The 7,979-nt window shown below is 33.7% G+C and overlaps 1 long non-coding RNA gene across 1 annotated transcript; it reads right to left on the bottom strand.

Annotated features, from left to right (window-relative positions):
* Window positions 1-1,945: 1,945 nt before the first annotated feature.
* On the bottom strand, window positions 1,946-7,273 carry LOC128212317 (uncharacterized). Its single transcript, XR_008257431.1, has 4 exons — window positions 7,028-7,273; window positions 5,181-5,383; window positions 3,816-4,022; window positions 1,946-2,478 (listed from the first exon to the last, which is right to left on the bottom strand). It is a non-coding gene; the product is annotated as an uncharacterized LOC128212317 (long non-coding RNA).
* Window positions 7,274-7,979: the final 706 nt, after the last annotated feature.

The following is a 7,979-nucleotide window of genomic DNA, read 5'->3' as shown; positions in this document are numbered from 1 at the left end:
AAAGGCTTAAATTTCATGATTATTTACAAAAAATAATCTTTAAAGTACAGTTAAAAACTCCTTAAAAGAGTAAAATTACACAATTCATGAATAAACATTAAATCTGCACTCCCACAGATTGAACGTTTTGACAACTTTTATTTAATTGTTTGTCTTTAAACGAGCCAATTAATAAGAAAATACATGGAAACCAGTGATATAAGACTGCTGACAAAAAAATCACACCGTAGATTTTCATAGTTTAGTTATTTTTTTTATGTTTTATGCATTTTTCTTAAACCGTTAGTAACGCTTTTAGCCATAAAACATCAATTTTCGACGGAAAAATGAAAATCTGGGATCTGATCTTTTGTCAGCAGTCTTTTATCACTATTTTAAAGGTATAAATATGCAAAAATTGGCTCATTCCAAGACAAAAAAAATAAATAAAAAAGTTGTCATTATGGTAAATCTGTGAGAGTGCAGCTTTAATAACGATTTTTACTTGATCCTGTTATCATGTAATCAAAGCGCTGAAAGCGCTGCAAGACTGTCGGTGACGTAACTGAAGCAAGCAAACACTACCGCAAAGTTCTTTCAAATGAAACGTGATCAAATGATTTCATACAAATGATGAACACTCTTTAAGGTAGATGAAGAAGGATAAATGTGATTATAATAAGCACAAATATATTGGCCCTACTTAATCATGTATCCAATGGCCTACAAGATTCTTAATTCAAATTTCCTAATTTTGAACCGCTTTAAATTAGTTAAATGCATATTCATTATGTTAAAATTGCTTCAATTTATGACGTCGCTTATAACAGTTTCAGTAAGCAATTACATTCCTTCATTTCATTAGGGTCTGTTGAAGCCAATGTCTTTAAAATGCAAATACAATACAAACTATACCCAAGATTCAAGGGACATAATAAAAATATAACTTTAAAATGATGCTCTTTCAAGCCTAAAAATGCCTCCCAGAACTTCTATCAACAGAGTCCACATATCTACAAAATTTGTGCTCGAGTTACTTTCTTTGATATAAAAGTGAAAACAAATCTGCATGGTGCTGTGGCATCATACCATGAAAAAAACTAATATCTTTAAAACTTGTTTTCTAGTTTGTTTTTATTATAAAAGTGTTAATAAATCTGCATGGTACTGAAGAAAAAAAACTAATGTCTTAAATTTCAAACCTGCAGCATTAATTAGCGCCATGTTGTCAAGAATATCTGGACAATTGAATGAAATATGCATTGACCGAAATGACAGCTGGTTTTTCATTGACAAAAGATGCCTTTGAGGCAGTTTAAAGATTATGCTATTCAAAGTATGAGGGTAGTTGGTACAGTTTTCACTCATATTCAGATGATGGCTGATATTTGCTGATAAACATGTATCCTCTTAGCAGCAGGGAATAAGTAAATGACATAGTTTTAATGACCAATATTGGAGATGTGACCTTGACCTCCAAATCCAAAGGGGTCATCTGCTGGTCACCCCAAACCTAAATTTCAAGTTTAAAGGCCATGGGTGCAGACTTTGTCGAGTTGTCACACAGGCAAGCTTTTTGCGTTCAATGGTCTGTGACAAATCAATAGGGCTCACCTACTGGTCAGGCCCAACCCCAAAGTCAAGTTGTTCAAGGGCCATGGGTGCAGGCTTTGTCCAGTCATTATTAGTACAACCTTTTAGCATTCAAGGTCACTGTGACCTTGACTTTTGACCCAATGACCCCTTAAATCAATAGGATCTTCTAATAGTCAGACTTAGCCTCCATGTTAGGTTTTGGGCCATAGGTGCAGGCATTGTCAACTTATCAGTCAGATGTATGGTTTGACACCTTCCTGTTCAAGGTCACTGTGACCTTTGACCATATTACCCTTAAAATCAAAAGGGATCATCTACTGGTTAAACCAAACTTTCATGTCAAGTTTGACAATAGGTCTAGGAATTGTAGAGTTATCACCCGGAAAAGCTTTGGTCTACTGTCAGACAGACGGACGTAGCGGCCAACATGTGCAAAGCAATATACTCCTCTTCTTTCAAAGGGGCATAATAAATTGAAATTGATTAAATATTTTTGTTTATTATGTTAATTAACTTACACTACATACAACAAGTACCATTTTGATATTTTCAAATGCTCATTTGGGCATGTACATGGGTTTTGATCTGACTATGAACATGAAACTACATAGTGATGTTCCCTCCTATCAATTCTAAATTTAAATAACCATGAGAAAAAAAGAATGTTTTCACTGCACCATGAATAAATATGTCAAACAAAATAAATGTCAAGTTATTCAAGATTAATTTAACACTGATCTTTTGATGATTTCCGTGCATTCCTGACTGCAGGTTTTTCCCATTTTCCCACACAGTTATTTCATATTGGCCTTACAAGGTCAGATCTTGAGTTGGGTCTTCATTGCTGGACACTATCTCTTTATCTCCACAGAAAACACACTGGTGCAAGTTTCATTGCAACAACTGCAAAAAAAGTTATATAATATTCTAACTGAACTCTGCATCAATATTCAATTATTTTTTTATTGGATTTAGGAAATGTCTTTGTTTTAAAGGGTTCATATAAATTAATGCATTTTTTTCAATTTAGTGCATTATCATGCTGGACTCTTTGACATTGATGGTTAAAACAAAGAAGGCATATGATTTGTGTACAGATTAAACATTATTAATTATAAATGTGTTCTTTAATTAATAGACAAGTGGCAACAATTTCCCCAGTTAAAAAAGCTTACATTTGTATATCTGCAGATTAATCATTTGCATTTCTTTTGCTTTGATCATTTAAGTCAAATGAGTTAGACATGATAATGCATTAAAATAAGGCCTAAAATAAAAAAAAATTCTTGTTTGGAGTAACGCGACCGACCCATAAAAATCGTTGCCGACTCAATTTTTTTTTTGGCATTTTGATCCGCGAATTTTTTTTTCAACGCCTTTCCGCTACTATTTTCTGTTTCTGCTCTTTTCTTCTGTTTCGGATCTTTTCGATTTGTAGACACACTCGTAGAGCTTCGGTTTTTATCGCTGATCGCAATGAGCGTTTCGAAAACATGGCTGACTGCAAGTTTGTCGAACGTGAACCGAACGAAGTTTTGTGTGACAATAAATTACTTAAATAAAAAAATTAAAAACAACTTTGTAAGAAAATTCAATGTCGACTACACATGGTACGATGTATTTGATATTTTAATGGAGAACGATGAAACAATCCCGGAGAGCTACTACGACAACTTCGAAAAAATGTCAAAAATAACGGTCTCGTCAAAGCCCTCAGAGACTGCAACAGAAAAATTTAGTCCACATTCATATGACAGGATTTCAGTCTTAATTGACTTTGATAAAACTTTAAAATATGTAACAATTGCCAATTTGTTTCACATTTTCGTTTGCTTATCTTGAGTGTCATAAGTTTGTTTTGTTGAGTTCATCTCTGTGTCAGTCTTAAGTAGATTGAAATTCTTTGAAATTAAAAAAAATAAAGGATCAGAAGTTAAGATGTTTGTTGTTCAAAAGTTTATTACAATGCCTTGAATAACTAGTGTTATGTAGTGAATGTACTGTACACAAGATCCAGTTGTCGTTGGAGAAAAAAAAAAAAAAAAAAAAACCTACCTACCTACCCACCTTAAAAAATCTGGGTAGGGTTACTCCAAACAAGAAATTTTTTAAGGTTGGCCTAAGAAATATATTTTTGGGCATCAATCTATAGTGTGTGCCTTCAATCTAGAAATAAATTTCTTCTCAACAGATGCTAAATTATAAAAAAATATATAAACCAGATTTTGATTATGACATACCTGCATAGTTAGTGGTCTCCATAACTGCTCAGAAATGCTTCCTATGACAAACTAAGTGCTGGTGTATGGCTGGGATATAGTGCTGCTCCAACTAATAGCGCAATTCTTCCTACAGGTGGACCAGCTCCTCAATATGGTTTCTGTCATGGCAGTGATAACAGTATGTAACATGCCCTTTTCTACTTTCCAGAGAATGAATCTTCCAATCTAAATTACAAATTTAAGAACAAATATATACATATGCACATGTAATGTTGTTAAAAACAAACCATTTAGATGCCACAAAACTATAAGATTTTAGGTGAAAATTGAGCCAAATCAAAACATTTAGTCATTTAAAGCTGCACTCTCACAGATTTACTGTTTTTACAACTTTTGTATTTTTTGTCTTGGAATGACCTATTTTTTGCTAAAATATATGCAAACCAGTGATATTTTATAAGACTACTGACAAAATATTAGATTGCAGACTTCCATATTTCAGGTCGAAAACAAAGGTTTTATGGCTTAAAGCGTTACTAACGGTTTAAGAAAAATGCATAAAACATTTTGAACTTAAATATAAACATTTTCTGACAAATTTATTGTCAGCAATCTTATATGAATGGTTAACATGCATTTTCACATAAATTGGCCCGTTCCAAGCCAAAAAGTAAAAGAAGTAGTCCAAACATTCAATCTGTAAGAGTGCTGCACTCTCAGTCACAGATTGAAGGTTTTGACAACTTCTTTTACTTTTTGGCTTGGAATAAGCTATTGAAAAGCAGTATGAAAACTGATGAAATAAGACTGCTGACAAAAGATAAGATCATGTTTTTTATATTTACATTTGTAACTATTGGTTTTATGGTTAAAAGCATTACTAACGCTTTACTAATAATGAGATTTTTGGCACAGACCATCATCTTTTGACCGTATTAAAATAAGAAAACAGCGTTCCAATATTTTCAGTTGTCTTTTTTGACTGAATTAATATAAGAAAGCAGCGATCCCCTTTTTACAGTTGTCTGTTATGTCAGTGTTCAGAAATTCGCATAAAATAATTCATTACAAGACCAAGAAATAAAAAAGAGTTGGTAAAACAGACAATCTGTGAGAGTGCAGCTTAAACATATGATATGCATTATCAGCCAAGTGCAGACCTACTCACATCCTGGCTACACAACCAGTACATTCATCAGCTTTACTGATTCGAACCAGGCACATTCATATTGGTAGACTAGCATTTTACCATTCTGTGCTGGCCAGTAAAGTTCTCATTTGAATTAGAATTCAAAATGTATATACCTTTGTTCATTTTTTTGGCCAACTCTGTTTCAGCTGATGAGAAGTTTCAAAAAATAATTACAACATCTCAGTAAATACCTGCATTTATGTGTTTCTTGTGCAATCTGTCAGCTTTGGTAGGCTCAGGTTTCATTTTGTCCACCTCAATACTTGTAATCTTCTAGTCTGATGTACTGCCATCCAATTTTTAAGTCAGGTCAGGCAGCCATTTCAGCTTTGTTCCAGTTGATTGTATCAGATGATGTTAACAATACTAGCCTTGTATCCAGGCACTTCTCAATCTGAAAGTTTACAAAAGAACATGGCCTGTAATATTTAATAAAAAAATCATAATTGTTTACTCCTGGATGATGGGTTCTAAAGTAAACCTTTGAGAAAAGATGCTACTGGTATGGTGCTTGAACCCACGACCATGTGAACACTTGCATGGAGATCTGTCAAACTGAGCTAACTGGGTAACTGATTTTTAGGCAGCTCCCAGCTTGGCTCTACAATTGACAGGTGCATTATACATTATAGAGACAATAAATCAAACACTTGAAGCACTAGTCCAAATAATAGTAACTTAACTGATCTTTTTACAAATTTTGAAATGGCATATCCTCACATACAATTTTTTTGTACCAAAAGTGGGTAGCTTTTCCGATTGGGATTCCGGGTCAGATAATTATATATATCTAAAATATTAGTTATGTACACAAAAAATAAAAGCTGACGAATTATTATGAGTTTGATGAGTGTTTTTCTTCATTTCATACTGTCAAAACATAATGATATAAACTGTTATACATGAAGATCACCTGCAAGGCTGCGGTGCATAGATTTACATAGATGTAAAATGGTTGTGTTTAAATGCATTAAATGCTTGTTTTGTGAAAAAAATCTTTGCACTTACATGGTGATAACTAAAATACGACTATAAACCTTTAATATCTATTTCAAACATATAATACTTATCTAACTACGATTTCAATATCTTTCAACCCCCACCCTGTTTTGCACAAACCCGATTAGACGTAAGGGATTGGAAGAATCCCATATAACACATTTATAATACATTTTTTTAATCGTAAAAAGAGTCCGTCAACGTACAAATATTTAGACTAAGAGATGTAGATCAGCTAGATGTACCTTCTAGTCCAAATAATTGTACGTTGACAGATGTTTTTACGATTTTTGATACAGCAAATCCTTCACGTACAAATTGTTTTGTACGAAAAGTGGGTAGTTATTCCGATCAGGATTCCGGGTTAAAGCATATTGCATCTATAACATATCATAAAAACAAGAAATATTACCAGATAATGTTATTTTCTATAAATTCCGTAACCAAAAAGTAATATCAAGCAAATAATTATGATTTTGATGATTTTTTCTTCATTTCATTCTGTCAAAACATAACAATATATACATGAAGGGCACCTGCAAGGCTGCAGTTCACAATTTTACAACAATCGGAACATTTCGGCCATCAATTGTAACAACTCGCCATCTTCGGTAAGCTTCGAGATAGTCAATCCCTGTTGGATACTGGCTGAGATGTTCAGATTGTTCGGCCAAGGCCGAGTTGTTACGATTGTATTATCTCGAAGCTCGTCGGAGGTGGCCGAATTATTACGATTGGGTCAAGTTGTTCCACTTGGCATAATTGTTGTCTGTGTCAGTCAACTTTCCTTTTAATGAAAGGTGAATAATGTGTTTTAATGCATTAAATGCTTGTTTTTTTGCAAAATAGCTTTGCACTTCCATGGTAAAATATGAATATAAATCTTTACTTTATTATCCATTTCAACCATAAAATACTTCACTTAATACAATTTCAATATTTTTCAAACACCCCCGCTTTTTGCACAAAACCGTTTAGACGTTAGGGATTGGAAGAATCCCGTTTAACACGTCTATTATTTCAGACTAATGTACATTACCTTCGTGTCCGAAATCGATCACTTCCTGGCAGCTCATTTCTGGATTGTCTCCATCTAAATTTAACATTTTTAGACGCATACATTGATGCCATTATTGCTCCGATTGATGTTAAAGCAATAGCACTAAATACAGGTCGGTTATTTTGTAGAAGAACGTGTTCGAAGTAACATTCAATTTCATTTCCGCATAATCGCCGCCATATTGTGTATGACTTTAAAAACTACACCCTATAGTCCAAAATAACAATAGGCATAACGTTGACACACTGTGATAGGTATAATCCAAATAATTTACTCAGACAAATACAATAGTTCGATTGCTGCTGAAAAAAATCATTTGAAACATAAAAGCTATTTCACAAAATATTACATGACATGAACTCTTTAACCGCGTATGATTTATTTCTTAATAGCTTTCATTCATAAAATAAGTTCTTTGCCGGGGTTTGCCGGGTCAGTCTTGAATGCCGGGATATGTGTGACGTCACACGGGGTGCAAACATGTGGTGTAGCTTACTATTGGATGTAGGGTAAAATGACTTCGTATGTAAATGCTATACTTTCATTATTTTTCATTATTTTGTTCAATAAAACTCACCAAATTGCAACGGTACAACTATACTAAGAGTAACATGCAATGTTTGTCATAAAAAAGGCAATAACGCCTTAAATACACATAAGCAGGTACTTGACGCCCCACATTCACGTAAGTAGTTCTGTTGCTACGCAGGTGGTGTGTATTAATATATTCATGTTCAATATGTCGTGTCAGGCGACTAGTCGCGTTTCTGAAATACCGCTCTCTAAAGACTGTCGGCTTGCAGCCGACAGTCTAAAAACGATTGTTCGAGAAATTTGGACTTCGTAACTTTAGTGGCTCATTTTTTTAGTGATAGGTGTATTATCATAACATGCAGGTATATGCATAGTCTAAGTTTGTAAATCAGTGTTT

The sequence above is a fragment of the Mya arenaria genome, chromosome 12 (genome assembly GCF_026914265.1).
Source record: "Mya arenaria isolate MELC-2E11 chromosome 12, ASM2691426v1".
NCBI lineage: Eukaryota > Metazoa > Mollusca > Bivalvia > Myida > Myidae > Mya > Mya arenaria.
The sequence above is the reverse complement of the archived record's forward strand: the minus strand, read 5'-3'. Positions and strand labels throughout refer to the sequence as shown.